Source organism: Bos grunniens, chromosome 10 (genome assembly GCF_055505025.1).
Source record: "Bos grunniens cultivar Pamir isolate PY7600 chromosome 10, Bosgru_T2T1.0, whole genome shotgun sequence".
Lineage (NCBI taxonomy): Eukaryota > Metazoa > Chordata > Mammalia > Artiodactyla > Bovidae > Bos > Bos grunniens.
Window position 1 is genome coordinate 60,569,509 of NC_141174.1, and position 17,893 is coordinate 60,587,401.

Here is a 17,893-nt window from a genome sequence, read left to right on the forward strand (position 1 = left end):
AAAAAAGATGTCCTTTTCATTATAGGGGACTGGAATGCAAAAGTAGCAAGTCAAGAAACACCTGGAGTAACAGGCATATTTGGCCTTGGAATACGGAATGAAGCAGCGCAAAGACTAATAGAGTTTTGCCAAGAAAATGCACTGGTCATAACAAACACCCTCTTCCAACAACACAAGAGAAGACTCTACACATGGACATCACCAGATGGTCAACACCGAAATCAGATTGATTATATTCTTTGCAGCCAAAGATGGAGAAGCTCTATACAGTCAGCAAAAACAAGACCAGGAGCTGACTGTGGCTCAGATCATGAACTCCTTATTGCCAAATTCAGACTTAAATTGAAGAAAGTAGGGAAAACCATTAGACCATTCAGGTATGACCTAAATCAAATCCCTTATGATTATACAGTGGAAGTGAGAAATAGATTTAAGGGACTAGATCTGATAGAGTGCCTGATGAACTATGGATGGAGGTTCGTGACATTGTACAGGAGACAGGGATCAAGACCATCCCCATGGAAAAGAAATGCAAAAAAGCAAAATGGCTGTCTGGGGAGGCCTTACAAATAGCTGTGAAAAGAAGAGAAGTGAAAAGCAAAGGAGAAAAGGAAAGATATAACTATCTGAAAGCAGAGTTCCAAAGAATAGCAAGAAGAGATAAGAAAGCCTTCCTCAGGGATCAATGCAAAGAAATAGAGGAAAACAACAGAATGGGAAAGACTAGCGATCTCTTCAAGAAAATTAGAGATACCAAAGGAACATTTCATGCAAAGATGGGCTCGATAAAGGACAGAAATGGTATGGACCTAACAGAAGCAGAAGATATTAAGAAGAGATGGCAAGAATACACAGAAGAACTGTACAAAAAAGATCTTCACAACCCAGATAATCACGATGGTGTGATCACTGACCTAGAGCCAGATATCCTGGAATGTGAAGTCAAGAGGGCCTTAGAAAGCATCACTACGAACAAAGCTAGTGGAGGTGATAGAATTCCAGTTGAGCTATTCCAAATCCTGAAAGATGATGCTGTGAAAGTGCTGCACTCCATATGCCAGCAAATTTGGAAAACTCAGCAGTGGCCACAGGACCGGAAAAGGTCAGTTTTCATTCCAATCCCTAAGAAAGGCAATGCCAAAGAATGCTCAAACTACCACACAATTGCACTCATCTCACACGCTAGTAAAGTAATGCTCAAAATTCTCCAAGCCAGGCTTCAGCAATATGTGAACCATGAACTTCCTGATGTTCAAGCTGGTTTTAGAAAAGGCAGAGGAACCAGAGATCAAATTGCCAACATCCACTGGATCATGGAAAAAGCAAGAGAGTTCCAGAAAAGCATCTATATCTGCTTTATTGACTATGCCAAAGCCTTTGACTGTGTGGATCACAATAAACTGTGGAAAATTCTGAAAGAGATGGGAGTACCAGACCACCTGACCTGCCTCTTGAGAAATTTGTATGCAGGTCAGGAAGCAACAGTTAGAAATGGACATGGAACAACAGATTGATTCCAAATAGGAAAAGGAGTTCATCAAGGCTGTATATTGTCACCCTGTTTATTTAACTTATATGCAGAGAACATCATGAGAAACACTGGACTGGAAGAAACACAAGCTGGAATCAAGATTGCCGGGAGAAATATCAATAACCTCAGATATGCAGATGACACCACCCTTATGGCAGAAAGTGAAGAGGAACTCAAAAGCCTCTTAATGAAAGTGAAAGTGGAGAGTGAAAAAGTTGGCTTAAAGCTCAACATTCAGAAAACGAACATCATGGCATCTGGTCCCATCACTTCATGGGAAATAGATGGGGAAACAGTGGAAACAGTGTCAGACTTTATTTTTTTGGGCTCCAAAATCACTACAGATGGTGACTATAGCCATGAAATTAAAAGACACTTACTCCTTGGAAGAAAAGTTATGACCAACCTAGATAGCATATTCAAAAGCAGAGACATTACTTTGCCAACAAAGGTCCGTCTAGTCAAGGCTATGGTTTTTCCTGTGGTCATGTATGGATGTGAGAGTTGGACTGTGAAGAAGGCTGAGCACCGAAGAATTGATGCTTTTGAACTGTGTTGTTGGAGAAGACTCTTGAGAGTCCCTTGGACTGCAAGGAGATCCAACCAGTCCATTCTGAAGGAGATCAGCCCTGGGATTTCTTTGGAAGGAATGATGCTAAAGCTGAAACTCCAGTACTTTGGCCACCTCATGTGAAGAGTTGACTCATTGGAAAAGACTGTGATGCTGGGAGGGATTGGGGGCAGGAGAAGGGGACGACAAAGGATGAGATGGCTGGATGGCATCACTGACTCGATAGACGTGAGTCTCAGTGAACTCTGAGAGTTGGTGATGGACAGGGAGGCCTGGTGTGCTGCGATTCATGGGGTCGAAAAGAGTTGGACAGGACAGAGCGACTGATCTGATCTGATCTATGTCAGGAAAGTCATGCATGGTTCTCTCTTTGCAGAGATTTCCTACAGCCCCCTCCCCCCTGATCTGCTTACATCATTGCTTTCTCTAAAATAGGTCCTCTCCCCTTTGCCTGTCATTATTGTTTTTATCTCAGCACTTTGTTTACTTTATGGCACTTAACACAACTTGTAACTTTTTTTTTTTTTGCTATGTTCTGTCTCCCCACCGTGTCCCTTTTCTTCACCACTATATCTCCATTACCTAGCACACTGCTCATTATTGGATAGACAAAAAATAAATTTTACCTGGTGTTAAATGCATCGAACAGTGGTCAAGAATGACTCAGAGAGTTCTGAAGTGACCAACTACATATATTGGTAGAAAGTGAGAATATAGGAAGTTAGAAACAGTTTGGAGGAAGGGACCAGAAGATGATCAGTTTTGTTTGCACATGTTGAATTTGAAGTTTTGAATAATTTCAATATAACACCTAGTAGGCAGCTTGAAATACAGATTTAGAGCTCTGAAAAGACCATTACATTGGAGCTACAGATTTAAGAACCTTGAGAACTGGTGAGATCAGGCATGAAGAGCATGAAAAAACTACAGAGAAGGTTTAGGAGGATCTACAAAGAATAACATTTATACAGTGGGCAGAAAGAGCAGCAAAACTTTAGAGGACCCAGCAGGGGCTGTCAGCAAGAACCAGGGAGAAACCTTCAGGGAGCAGGTAGTGGTCACAAATAGTTCAGATGGTTGAGCGGGGCATAAATTGTGTCACATAGTCTGAAAGAGTCCCTTAGAACTGCCAATTAGGAGGCTTAGATACGGGAACCTTATAATAATTTCAGTGGGTAGTGGGCTGTGGTCTGAAGACAGAATGTTAGGAAGTGAATGTAGTAACTGTAGAACATGCTTTCAGGAAGGGCAACCATGAAAACATTTTATTTGGAAAGAGAGGCAAGGTCAAAGGACACTTGAAAGAAAGCTTAGAGTCTCTATATAAGAGGGGAGGGGAGAGAGGGAGCGAAGATGGGTGTGGAAATAACTGATGGAAGAATTTGATAGGAGCAGTTGACAGGAAGAGACAACAAAGCGTTGCCCTTCTTTGAAAATGTGAAGATAGTGCTCACTTCAGCAGCACATATACTAAAATTGGAACAATACAAATAACATGGCCCTTCCACAAGGATGACACAAAAATTCGTGAAGTGTTCCATATTTTTTAATTAAAACTACAATGAGGTATCACCTCACACCAATCAGAATGGCTATCACCAAAAATCTACCAACAGTAAATGCTGAAAAGGATGTCGAGAAAAGAGAACCCTCTTGCACTGTTAGTGGGAATGTAAATTGATAGACTCACTATGGAGAGCAGTATGGAGATTCCTTTAAAAACTAGGAATAAAACTACCATATGACCCAGCAATCCCACTACTGGGCATATAACCTGAGAAAACAATAATTGAAAGAGACGCATGTACCCCAGTGTTTTTTGCAGCACTGTTTACAATAGCTAGGACGTGAAAGCAACCTAGATGCCCATGGACAGATGAAAGGATAAAGAAGCTGTGGTACATATATAAAATCGAATATTACTCATCCATAAAAAAGAACACATCTGAGTCAGTCTTAATGAGGTGGATGGACCTAAAGCCTGTTATACAGAGTGAAGTAAGTCAGAAAGAGAGAAACAAATATCATATATTAATGCATATATATGGAATCTAGAAAGATGGTACTGATGAACCTATCTGCAGGGCAGCGATCGAGATGAAGATGTAGAGAACAGATTTGTGGACACAGAAAGGGAAGAAGAGGGTGGGATGAAAGGAGAGAGTAGCATGGAAACATATACATTACCATCTGTAAAATAGATAGCCAGTGGAAATTTGCTGTATGAAGTAGGGAGCTCAAATCAGGTGCTCTGTGACAACCTAGATGGCTGGGATGGAAAGGGAGGTGGGAGGGAGATTCAAGAGGGAGAGGATGGATATATGTATGTGCTATGCAGTACTCAGTCGCTCAGCCATGTCCAGCTCTTTGGACACATGCAGACCCCATGGACTGCAGCCCACCAGGCTCCTCTGTCTGTGCGGATTCACCAGGCAAGAATATTGGAGTGGGTTGCCATGCCCTCCTCCAGGGCTATATGTATATCTATGGCTGATTCATGTTGATATATGGCAGAGACTAATACAATACTGTAAAGCAATTATCCTCCAATTAAAAATAAATTTTAAAATGCAAAAATAAATAAATTCAAATATGTATATAAAAGAAAATGTAAAGATAAATTTTAAAGGAGAGCGGAGTAACAAGGAGTTGAGATGTTTCTGACGGCCTTTAAATTATCTACAAAGAGGGAGCAAAATAATGTGTTGCAAGGGAGGAAATGGAGGGGGGATTTGGACTAGTTTTTAAGAGAAAAAGATGGTAAAGATTGTATAAAACAGAAAAGGTCTGCTGATTGCAGATCTACCATGGCTGGAAATTCTTTTTTCCTCCTTCCTCTTTATGCCTTCCTGCCTGGAAAATCCCATGGGCGGAGGAGCCTGGTAGGCTGCAGTCCATGGGGTCGCTAAGAGTCAGACGTGACTGAGCGACTTCACTTTCACTTTTCACTTTCATGCATTGGAGAAGGAAATGGCAACCCACTCCAGTGTTCTCGCCTGGAGAATCCCAGGGACGGCGGAGCCTGGTTGGCTGCCGTCTATGGGGTCGCACAGAGTCGGACAGGACTGAAGCGACTTAGCAGCAGCAGCAGCAACCTAGTCTTGCTCCTAAAAGACTTCAGGTCGCCAAATACTAATTCTTGCACAGTCTACTCCAATACTAGATTTTCTCCCCCAACAATAACGGGCAATGAACGGACGGCTCCCCCACCTCTGTTCAACAGTGAAAGTTAAGCTGGCCTCCAGCACTTCTGCGGACCCCAACCCCCGCTACTATGGATCACATTCCTTGGTACAGCGAAGACACCTCCTAAATGCTTGCTGTGGACAATGGTAGATTTAGGGACAGAAGGTCCGGTTCCTTCGTAAATAACTTCTTCACAGAGTGCAGCACGTGTTTAAGATCTGCTGAAGAAAGGGAAAGCTGAGGGACCGAGCACTGCATTTCCTTTTGTGCTACCTGCGTGTCCGAACACAACACCTATGAGCATTAAGAGCCAACCGACCAACTTTTCTTAAACGAAAATACAATTGCTGCTGCTGCTGCTAAGTCGCTTTAGTCGTGTCCGACTCTGTGCGACCCCAAAGACGGCAACCCACCAGGCTCCGCCGTCCTTGGGATTCTCCAGGCAAGAACACTGGAGTGGGCTGCCATTTCCTTCTCCAGAAAATACAGTAGTCCAAGCAAAACACCAGGAGCCGAAGCTGGAACAAGAAAAGGTGCGAGTTCCAAGCTCGCAAACAGACCAGGGCTAGACGATATCTCCGCCCCATGACGTCACATGTCCTCAGCCTCCCGGCCCACCCTGAGCCGGGCGTGTCTTATGCCTGGCAGGGCTTCTGCTTCGCCCCGCCCCCAGATGACGTCACAACACCGCAACTTCTAGTATCTCTCTGCCGAGGTTTTTCATCGCCGGGCGCGGTGGCGCGCGCCTGTAGTCCCAGCTACTCGGGAGGCTGAGGCTGGAGGATCGCTTGAGCTCAGGAGTTCTGGGCTGCAGTGCGCTATGCCGATCGGGTGTCCGCACTAAGTTCGGCATCAATATGGTGACCTCCCGGGAGCGGGGGACCACCAGGTTGCCTAAGGAGGGGTGAACCGGCCCAGGTCGGAAACGGAGCAGGTCAAAACTCCCGTGCTGATCAGTAGTGGGATCGCGCCTGTGAATAGCCACTGTACTCCAGCCTGGGCAACATAGCGAGACCCCGTCTCTTTTGTTTATTTATCATCGCCCTGATTTAAGGGAACCAAAATTTTCTGTACAACTAACGGATTCAAATTTTGTGTAAACAACAAACGTTTACCTTTTTCCAGATACTTTTTACGTGTTCAGTAGTTCACTAATGTGTGCATTAAAAACAGACGAGATATAACTGGCCTTTATTACTGGCTCACTCTTTAACACTTGTCTCCTATTTTATGTCTCCTTTACAGTTAAAACTCACTGGTTAACTAGGATATTCGAGGGATTGCACCTACCTCATCACTGACCCCTACTGGAGAATCAGCAGAACGTCTTTGCGAAAAGCTGTTATCACCCTCGAAACCAACAGGGGTTGCTCGTTTCCTCACAACCTATTGGAGAAAATGGTTGCTCCGCGTCAGTGGAAAAAATGCACCTCCGAGGCCAGATTTCCTATATTCTTCCCGTGACGGTTAGGTTTGCTAATTTTTATCGCCGTTTCCCTTAGTTAACCGACCTCTCCTCCCCACCCTCCTGCCACTGGATGTCACCTCATTCACCACTAGACTATCAAGGTTTTTGCTTTTAAAGGTTTCTGGCGAAGTATCTAGCCCCTTTGCCAAGCCTTACTTAGTGCGGGTTTACAGGTAGGGCTGACCTTCCAAATACTCCCTCTTTTTAGGGGAACAAGCAAACCTATAAGAGGAACCCAGACGTTCCTGTTATAACCAAGGTAACCGGAACAATGTGGAAAAATGCTGTCAGCCTGTCTCACCTTCTCGGATTGCCCACAGCTAACCTTAGATGGTTTAAAATTCAACATTTAAAAAACGAAGATCATGGCATCCGGTCCCATCGTTTCATGGCAAATAGATGGGGCGGGAGAGGGGTGTGGGAAAGGAAACAGTGGCAGATTTTATTTTCTTGGGCTCCAAAATCACTGCAGATGGTGACTGCAGCCATGAAATTAAAAGACTCTTGCTCCTTGGAAGAAAAGCTGTGGCGAACCTAGACAGCGTATTAAAAAGCAGAGATGTATATAGTCAAAGCTATGGTTTTTCCAAGTAGTCATGTATGGATGTGAGGGTTGAACCATAAAGAAGGCTGAGCACCGAAGAACTGAAGCTTTCAAAATGTGCTGCTGGAGAAGACTCTTGAGAGTCCCTTGGACTGCAAGGAGATCAAACCAGTCAATCCTGAAGGAAATCAACCCCAAATATTCTTTGAAAGGACTGATGCTGAAGCACCAGTACTTTGGCCACTTGATGCGAAGAGCCTTCTCATTGAAAAAGACCCTGATGCTGGGAAAGATTGAGGGCAGGAGGAGAAGGGGGCGACAGAGGATGAGTTGATTGGATGGCATCACTAACTCAATGGACATGAGTTTGAGGAAACTCCTGGAGATAGTGAAGGACAGAGAAGCCTGTGTGCTGCAGTCCATGGGATCACAAAGAGTCAGACAGTACTTAGCAACTGAACAACCACCTTAGAGATGGAATTGAAGTGCAGGGAACTTCGAGCACTATATGGGGATGGATCTGGAACTCAATTGGTTAGAGCAATGCCTCAGAGCCCTCCACTGAGCTATGTAGAGCAAGTGTTGTATCTTTGTCTCGTTTTTAAAAGAAATAAGTGAATAAGGTATGAAAGAAGAGACTCTTTAAAATTGTCAGAAGTTTTTGGTGGTCTGTAATAGTAATTTTATCTTTATGAAAGAACTGTCTTAGAGCTTCCCCTTTTAAATTTAGGCATTTTAGGGACAGAACTTCTCAGTTTTGTGGAACTGAGGTGTGGTAGGTAGGATAATGCCCCACAAAAAAGTGAACTTCCTGATGTTATTTTATGAGTTCATGGAGTGAACTTCCTCTATGTTATTTTATGAGGTAAGATATTTCACACATGTGAGTAACTTAAAAATTTTGAGATGGAGAGACTATTCTGGATTATACCTTTGGGCCCAATGTAATTACAAGGATTATTACAATTATATATAAAGGAGGAAGGAAGATCAGAGTCAGAGAGATGTGAACTGGAAGCAGAGATTGGAGTCATGCAGGGTCACCAACCAAGGAATGTGAACAGCCTCTGGAAACTACAGCCCTGCTGACCTGTTTGGGACTTCTGACTTTCAGAACTGTCAGATAAAAAAGTTGTGTTGGTTAAGCCACTCAATTTGTGGTAATTTGTTACAGCAGCAATAGAAAGCAAATAGAAGGTCAGTCTGTACCTGAAAAAACTTGTGAGGTCAGAAAGGAATCATTCCAGTATCTGTCTTCTTTAAAATGCTTGTACTTTTTGTTTAAAAAACTTTTCACGTTCAATAAGTTTTCAGGGTTAATCTTTTTCTAAGGGGTGTGTGTGTGTGTATCTTTCTTTAAAGCATAATATTTTAACAGTCCATCCATTTATTCATCTATCCATTCATTTATCCATCTATCCATTTTTTAAAAGTTTACATGCCAAATATTTACCAGACCCTAGGTAATTAGGTACTAGATACTGATACTACATAATCAGAAATAGGACAGACAAGCCATTGCCTTTGTAGAGCTTCAGGTCTAATGAAAGGTGGGGCAGGGGTCAACGTGCTCAGTCACTCAGTTGTGTACAACTCTTTACAACCCCATGAAATATAGTCCACCGTGGTCCTCTGTCCATGGGCTTTTACAAGCGAGGCAGGGAGGGGGGAGGGGTAACAGTAATTTAAAAATAGGCCCTTTTTAAAGTGATTTGGGTTCTCATGATCCCTGCCAAAAATATCTAATTCATTCAGTTCAGTTCAGTTCATTTCAGTCGCTCAGTCGTGTCTGACTGTTATTGATATTTCTCCCGGCAATCTTGATTACAGCTTGTGCTTCTTCCAGTCCAGCGTTTCTCATGATGTACTCTGCATAGAAGTTAAATAAGCAGGGTGACAATATACAGCCTTGATGAACTCCTTTTCCTATTTGGAATCAGTCTGTTGTTCCATGTCCAGTTCTAACTGTTGCTTCCTGACCTGCATACAGATTTCTTAAGAGGCAGGTCAGGTGGTCTGGTATTCCCATCTCTTTCAGAATTTTCCAGAGTTTATTGTGATCCACACAGTCAAAGGCTTTGGCATAGTCAATAAAGCAGAAATAGATGTTTTTCTGGAACTCTCTTGCTTTTTCGATGATCCAGTGGATGTTGGAAATTTGGTCTCTGGTTCCTCTGCCTTTTCTAAAACCAGCTTGAACATCTGGAAGTTCACAGTTCACATATTGCTGAAGCCTGGCTTGGAGAATTTTGAGCATTACTTTACTAGCATGTGAGATGAGTGCAATTGTGTGGTAGTTTGAGCATTCTTTGGCATTGCCTTTCTTTGGGTTTGGAATGAAAACTGACCTTTTCCAGTCCTGTGGCCACTGCTGAGTTTTCCAAATTTGCTGGCATATGGAGTGCAGCACTTTCACAGCATCATCTTTCAGGATTTGGAATAGCTCAACTGGAATTCTATCACCTCCACTAGCTTTGTTCATAGTGAGGCTTTCTAAGGCCCACTTGACTTCACATTCCAGGATGTCTGGCTCTAGGTCAGTGATCACACCATCGTGATTATCTGGGTCGTGAAGATCTTTTTTGTACAATTCTTCTGTGTATTCTTGCCACCTCTTCTTAATATCTTCTGCTTCTGTTAGGTCCATACCATTTCTGTCCTTTATCGAAAACATCTTTGCATGAAATGTTCCTTTGGTATCTCTAATTTTCTTGAAGAGATCCCTAGTCTTTCCCATTCTGTTATTTCCTCTATTTCTTTGCATTGATCGCTGAAGAAGACTTTCTTATCTCTTCTTGCTATTCTTTGAAACTCTCCATTCAGGGGCTTATATCTTTCCTTTTCTCCTTTGCTTTTCGCTTCTCTTCTTTTCACAGCTATTTGTAAGGCCTCCCCAGACAGCCATTTTGCTTTTTTGCATTTCTTTTCCATGGGGATGGTCTTGATCCCTGTCTCCTGTACAATGTCACGAACCTCTGTCCATAGTTCATCAGGTGCTCTATCTATCAGATCTAGTCCCTTAAATCTATTTCTAACTTCTACTGTATAATCATAAGGGATTTGATTTAGGTCATACCTGAATGGTCTAGTGGTTTTCCCTACTTTCTTCAATTTCAGTCTGATTTTGGCAATAAGGAGTTCATGATCTGAGCCACAGTCAGCTCCTGGTCTTGTTTTTGCTGACTGTATAGAGCTTCTCTATCTTTGGCTGCAAAGAATATAATCAATCTGATTTCGGTGTTGACCATCTGGTGATGTCCATGTGTAGAGTCTTCTCTTGTGTTGTTGGAAGAGGGTGTTTGTTATGACCAGTGCATTTTCTTGGCAAAACTCTATTAGTCTTTGCCCTGCTTCATTCCATATTCCAAGGCCAAATTTGCCTGCTACTCCAGGTGTTTCTTGACTTGCTACTTTTGCATTCCAGTCCCCTATAATGAAAAGGACATCTTTTTTTGGGTGTTAGTTCTAAAAGGTCTTGTAGGTCTTCATAGAACCGTTCAACTTCAGCTTCTTCAGCGTTTCTGGTTGGGGCATAGACTTGGATTACAGTGATATTGAATGGTTTGCCTTGGAAACGAACAGAGATCATTCTGTCATTTTTGAGATTGCATCCAAGTACTGCATTTCGAACTCTTTTGTTGACCATGATGGCTACTCCATTTCTTCTGAGGGATTCCTGCCTGCAGTAGTAGATATAATGGTCATCTGAGTTAAATTCACCCATTCCAGTCCATTTCAGTTTGCTGATTCCTAGAATGTCGACATTCACTCTTGCCATCTCTTGTTTGACCACTTCCAATTTGCCTTGATTCATGGACTTGACATTCCAGGTTCCTATGCAATATTGCTCTTTACAGCATCGGACCTTGCTTCTATCACCAGTCACATCCACAGCTGGGTATTCTTTTTGCTTTGGCTCCATCCCTTCATTCTTTCTGGAGTTATTTCTCCACTGATCTCCAGTAGCATATTGGGCACCTACTGACCTGGGGAGTTCCTCTTTCAGTATCCTATCATTTTGCCTTTTCATACTGTTCATGGGGTTCTCAAGGCAAGAATACTGAAGTGGTTTGCCATTCCCTTCTCTAGTGTGCCACAGTCTGTCAGAACTCTCCACCATGACCCGCCAGTCTTGGGTGGCCTCACGGGCATGGCTTAGTTTCATTGAGTTAGACAAGGCTGTGGTCCTAGTGTGATTAGATTGACTAGTTTTCTGTGAGTATGGTTTCAGTGTGTCTGCCCTCTGATGCCCTCTTGCAACATCTACTGTCTTACTTGGGTTTCTCTTACCTTGGACGTGGGGTATCTCTTCATGGCTGCTCCAGCAAAGCGCAGCCGCTGCTCCTTACCTTGGACGAGTCTGAATGCCTAAAATATCCAATACCAAAAAAATTTCTCCTGGCCTGGGTTAAAATATGTTTTTCAGAAGGTCATTGTCACAATGCACTTTGTTTGGCATTTACTCAACACCATTACTAAATATGTAATTTAACCCTCTACCCAATACTTAGTAATACTCTACAATTTCCTACAATATCCATGAAAGAAGTATGCAGTTGACCATACTTTTTTCTAAGCCTTTAATTTTGTTAACAGTGGAATATCTTAGACATTCAGCAACTTTAAGGTTTTATGTTTTCAAACATACTAAGCCTTATCCTTTATGGTTTCTGTTTTTGGTGTTTGCTTTGAAGGGTCTCACCATTCCAAGAACATATACATAATGATGTTAATGTTTTAGGACTCTCTTATCTTCAGAGTACACACATACTTGATTAAAAAATAATGTTTTGTCCCTCCAAAACAATGCATTTTGTTCTTAAGGCTGCTTTGCTTTACTATTAATATTAGAACACTTACTTTCTTAAAACATTTTTTGCTTATTTGCCTTGTGTGTGTTATCCATAGGGTATACTGTAGATCGAATGTTTGTGCCCCCTCAAAATTCCATATGTTGAAACCAACTCACAAGGTCATAGTATTTGGACATGGGGACATAGTATTAGGTTATGGGGGTGAAGTCCTCATGAATGGGATTAAGTGCCCTTGTCAAAGAAACCCTAGAGAGCTCCTTTGCTGCTTCCACCACAAGAGGGCACAATAAGAAGATGCCTATCTATGAACCAGGAAGCAGTTCTTCACCAGATCTTATACTTCCCAGTCTTCAGAACTGTGAGAAAAAAAGTATTTATTACTTAAGCCACCCAAACTATGGTATTTTTGTTACAGTAGCCTGAAGGGACTAAGAGTGTAGAATAAACTACTCCAAAGTTTTGTTGTTTGAAATAACTATTTTATCTCATTATTTTGAGGGTCAGGAATTTGGGCAAAGCTCTGCTGAACAACGGAGAAGGCAATGGTACCCCACTCCAGTACTCTTGCCTGGAAAATCCCATGGACAGAGGAGCCTGGTAGGCTGCAGTCCATGGGGTCGCTAAGAGTTGGGCAGGACTGAGCAACTTCATTTTCACTTTTCGCTTTCATGCATTGGAGAAGGAAATGGCAACCCACTCCAGTGTTCTTGCCTGGAGAATCCCAGGGACAGGGGAGCCTAGTGGGCTTCTGTCTATGGGGTCGCACAGAGTCGGACACGATTGAAGCAACTTAGCAGCAGCAGCAGCTGCTGAACAATTCTACTCCAGGTGATACTGCCTGTGGTCACTTACTGGTATTCAGCTGTTGGCTGGTCTGATCTGGACAGTCCAAGGTGCCTTGATTGATATGCCTGGTACCTTGGTAGGCTTGACTGCAAAACTTTCAGTCATGACACTCCCTCTCCATGTAGTATTCAGGACTCTCTGTGGCAGATTGTGAGACTTCTTACACAGTGACTCACTCTTCAAGAGACCAAGTTGAAAGTTACCAGTCCTCTTAAAGGCTAAAGGCAGAAAGAGCATAGCATCGCTTCTGTCTGCTGTGCTTTATTAGTTAAAGCAGCCATGGGCCAGCCTATATTCAAAGGTGTGGAGAGAACAGAACCTCCTCTATGGATGTTAAAGAATTTGTGGCCAGGACTCCCCTGATGGTTCAGTGGTTAAGATTCTGTGCTTCTATTGCAGGGGGCACGTATTTAATTCCTGATTAGGGAACTAAGATGTCACTCTGAGCAGCCAAAAAAAAAAAAAAGAATTTGTAACTATTTTAATCCCCCATATGTATCCATTACCTGTGTTTTCTTTTTAACTTCTGTGAGATACGTCATACATATGAAAGATACAAATGTAAAATTTAAAGTGTTTATAAAATAACCAACTATATAACTGGTATTCAGAAATAGAACTTGCTAGCATCCTAGAAGCCCATACCCAAATAACCTTCCTCTTGGACATAACCACTATTCTAACTTTGTGACATTATCCTGTTATACTTTATGGTTTTACCACCTGTATATGCATCTCTAAATAGTTTTTCCTCCTTCAAGCAGTGTTGACTTCTAGGAAGTTCTTGATTGCATTAAGACAATTTATTTCTCTGAAACTGTAACCCCAGGGGTTACAGATAATAAATCAAACATTTTCATCCCTCAACACCTCAACCATTTCTTGCCCTGCATTGTTCCAATCTCATTTTACCTTTCTGTTTGTCCAGTTTGTGTATCTGTCTTGGAAAGTAATAGCCCCAATAGAGAGCATAATATTCTATTTCTGGTTTATCATTTAAGTGTAGAATGTCTCATCTTTCATTCTAGATCCCAAACTTCTACTGAGAAAGCCAGATAACACTGATGCCTAATGCTGACTTTACAAGAGACAAAAATACCTGATATACAACAATGCTTGGGGCTCAATTTATGGTGTTGAATGAATAAATGGATGAATTTTAAAGCCTCGTAAAAAGTTGGCATACTGGAACATGGCACAGTAGGGAACTCCTAGGTTCTGTCTGTTCCTCTCAGAAGCAATGAATAAGCTGGCAAAAACTGTTAGAATCATGTTTTTTAGAACTTTAGAATCTTAAGTTTAAAAATTTACAGCAACCAAGAAAATGTTTAATGAATTTAAAAAAACCTACAGAATTTCAGTACTGGAGCTCTGTGGCATTTTCATTTTCTCTGTTCCATTCCCCACTCTTCAGTTCAGCAGGAAAAGACGCTCTAAGGGATCTATTATATTTTTGGCACACTCTTCCTTACCTCATGGTGGAGTAGCAGTGAAATTTCTCCTTAGTAGTCAGAACAAATCACTGCAGCCAGCGTAGCAACTCCCTTGTTTGCTTTTGATTCAGAGGAACAAAGAGCCCAAAATTACTAGGCAGCAGTCTAAACTTTTAGTTCAATGGAATCATTATTGTGTCTTCTAGAAGAAGCATTTCTCCCTTTAGGCCTGAGACCTCTAGGCCAGCAGATTACAAGCCCACAAGGGGCAGGATGAAAAATTTTTGCTAGTGAGTTACTAGAGGTAGTAGTGAATAATGCCATTCCCATTTCCAGCCCTTCTTTCCTGGATTCATGAATATTGGCTATGGGAGAAATAGCACCCTATATTGGACACTGAGTCAGAGTATATAGACCCTCCTGAAGAACCTTGCCTCAGTCCTGTGAAGTATTGGCACCTAGCTGTGTTGTAACTGAATCCTTGAAAGGTTATGCCATCATTCTATCAAGTCAGTTGCTTCAGGATGGTGGGGGAAATGGTAAAACCGGTAAAATCCATGAGAACAAGCCCATTACTCTACTTCATTTGTTGTGAAGTGAGTTTTTGATCAGAAGCAATGCTGTGTGAAAAACCATGTTGGTGGAAAAGGCATTCTGTAAGCCCTGGATGGTAGTTTTGGCAGAAGCATTGCATGGAGGGTAGGCAAATCTGTGGCCAAATATATGTCTGTTCCAGTAACAACAAAACCTCGCCCCTTCCACGATGGAAGTAGTCCTGTGTAATCAATGTGCCTCTAGGTAGTGGCTGATCACCTTGGGGAAGGGTACCATGTCTAGGACTCAGTGTTGGCCTTTGCTGCTGGCCAGTTAGGCACTTGGCACTGGCTGCAGCCATCTGCCTTGGTGAGTGGAAGTCCATGTTGCTGAGCCCCTGCATAAGCTCCACCCCTGCCCCTGCCACCATGGCTACTCTGTTCATGATCCCTTTGGCTAATGACAGAGGTAGCTGGGGAAGGAATTTGGTTAGTATCTACAGAATAAGTTGGTCATCTTTCCACTTGATTATTAAAATCCTTCTCTACTTAGATCAGTCTTTGGTGAGCATATTTATGGGATCCAAATACCTCCATATTCTCCACCTATTTTGATAGGTCTGTCCACATACCTCTCCCAGACTTCATCATCACCCATTTTCAAATTACATTCCTTCCCAAGTCCCTGACCATCTAGTCAAACAATTGGCCTCAGCCCATGAATTGGTGTATAATTGCATAGCTGGAAATTTCTCCTTCCAAGCAAAATGAACAACCAGGTACTCTGCTCAAAGTTCTGCCTGCTGGGAGGATTTCCTTCATCACATCCCTTCAGGGAATGTCCCAGAAGGGGTCAATAGTGCTGCAGCTGTCTGTTTTAGGGTTGACATATCATACAGAACTACCTATACACCAGGCCCAAGTCTTCTCTTCCTCTGTCAACTGATTATAGGGAACTCCACATGAGGCCATAGGTGCAGGCTGGGAGAGAGAAGGTGGTGTAGCAGGAGTGAGGAACATGGGCATTTGGACCACATCTTCATGTAGCTAATTTGTGCCTTCAGAACCTGCTTGGGTCTGATCTCATATCTACCAATTCCATTTGATGATGGAGGGCTACTGTGCACCCCCAACTTTATAGCACGGTGGGTTAGGTAACACTCAGTCCATGATAGGCAGCTCAGGTTGCACGATAACTTTGGAGGCATGTGGTTAAGCATTCAGTTTCTCCAAAGCCCAGCAGCAGGCCAAATGCTGTTTCTTAAATGGAGAGCAGTTATCCACAGAGCATGGCAGGGCTTTGTTTCAAAATTCTAAGGGCCTACAGGGTGCTTCATCTACAGGGCCCTGCCAAATGCTGCGAACTGCATGCCTGTCTGCTGCAGCCACTGCAAGCCCCATTGGACCTGCTGGATCACATGTGGCAGAGCAACTGGCATGGCAACCTGGACCTGATGCACAGCCTTCTCTTGATATGGACCCCACTCAAAATTAATAGCTCTTTGGGTCCCTCAGTAAATGGGCCAGAGTGACATACCTAAAGGAGGACTATGTTGTCTCCAAAATCCAAACAGGCCCACTGGTGTTGCACCTCTTTTTTAGTTGGAAAGGAGCCAGATGCAACAACTTAAACTTCACATTAATAAGGGATATCTTGACATATACCACACCACTGGATCCCTAGAAATTTCTCTGAGGCAGTTCTCTGAATTTTCGTCAGATTTATTTTCTCTCTCTGACACTACTCTATACTTACCTATAGGTATAGAGTAGCTGCTGTGTCTTTTCCCCTAAGTCTAATCACTGTGGTGTCATCAATGTAACGGATCCATGTGATATCTGGTGGAAGAGAAAGGTGATCAAGGTTCTGGCAAATTAAATTATGATGTAGGACTTGAGAGCTGATACTCCTGAAGTAGCACAGTAAAGGTGTATTTCTGGCCTTGCCAGTTGAAAGTAAACTGCTTCTTGTGGTCTTTCTAACAGAGGCAAAGACATAAGTAGATCAATAGCTGCATACAAGGTGCTGGGGCTGTGTTAATTTGCTCAAGCAATGAAACCTCATCTGATATAGCAACTCCAACAGGAGTCCCCACCAGGTTAATCTTACAACATGCACTGTTATTCTCCAGGGTCCATCCATCTCTTGCACAGGCTGATTAGGTGAGTTGAATGGGATGTCATGGGAATGGCCACCCCTGCATCTTTAGGTCCTGATAGTGGTAGTAATCTCTGCAATCCCTCCAGGAAAGCAGTATTGCTTTTGGTTTACTATTTTCCTACATAGAGACAGTTTTAGTGGCTTCCACTTGGCCTTCTCCCCATAATTGCTCTCACAGGTCAGGAAACCTGTGTGGGGATTCTGCTAATTGTTGAGAATGTGTATTCCAATCATACTTTCCAGCACTGGAGAAATACCTGCATGGGGCATTTGAGGACACACTGGGCCCACTGTGAGACAGACCTGAGCTGAAACTTCACTGACTACCTGACCTCCATAAACCCCTACTCTGAGTGGACCACAGCCATGTTTTGAGTCTCCTGGAATTACTGTGAGTTCAGAGCTAGTATCCAGGAATCCCCCACAAAGCCTGACCATTTCCTTTTCCCCAATGCACAGTTACTGTGGTAAAAAGATGTAGATCTCTTTGGGGAAGTCTGGGAGAAAGATGAGCAGTATGCATTTTTGGCAGTGTCCTTCCTCAAGGGCACCCAGATTTCCTCTCAAACAAGAGGTTCTGGGTCTGTGAACTGGCTGGAGTCTGAGAATTGACTGAAAGACTATGACTCGGTTTTTATCATTTTTGTTCACTTAAGTTACAACTCTTTTGCTTACAGAGACCAAGTAAGAATTTAGTAAGCTTCCTATACATTTCAGTTCTAGGAACACCGTGCTCAAATAGCCAACACCATCAGTCTCCCTAGTCAGACTATTCTGATTGCTGCTTTGACTCTGCTGTTCACTAT

At 42.8% G+C, this 17,893-nt stretch overlaps 1 non-coding gene and 1 pseudogene across 1 annotated transcript; both read left to right on the forward strand.

The window, feature by feature from the left end:
• The first annotated feature begins 3,548 nt into the window (after positions 1-3,548).
• Positions 3,549-3,649, forward strand: LOC147364647 (U6 spliceosomal RNA; annotated as a pseudogene).
• Positions 3,650-6,013: 2,364 nt separating this feature from the next.
• Positions 6,014-6,313, forward strand: LOC147364648 (signal recognition particle RNA). The gene has a single exon (XR_015135616.1).
• The last annotated feature ends 11,580 nt before the right edge of the window (positions 6,314-17,893 follow it).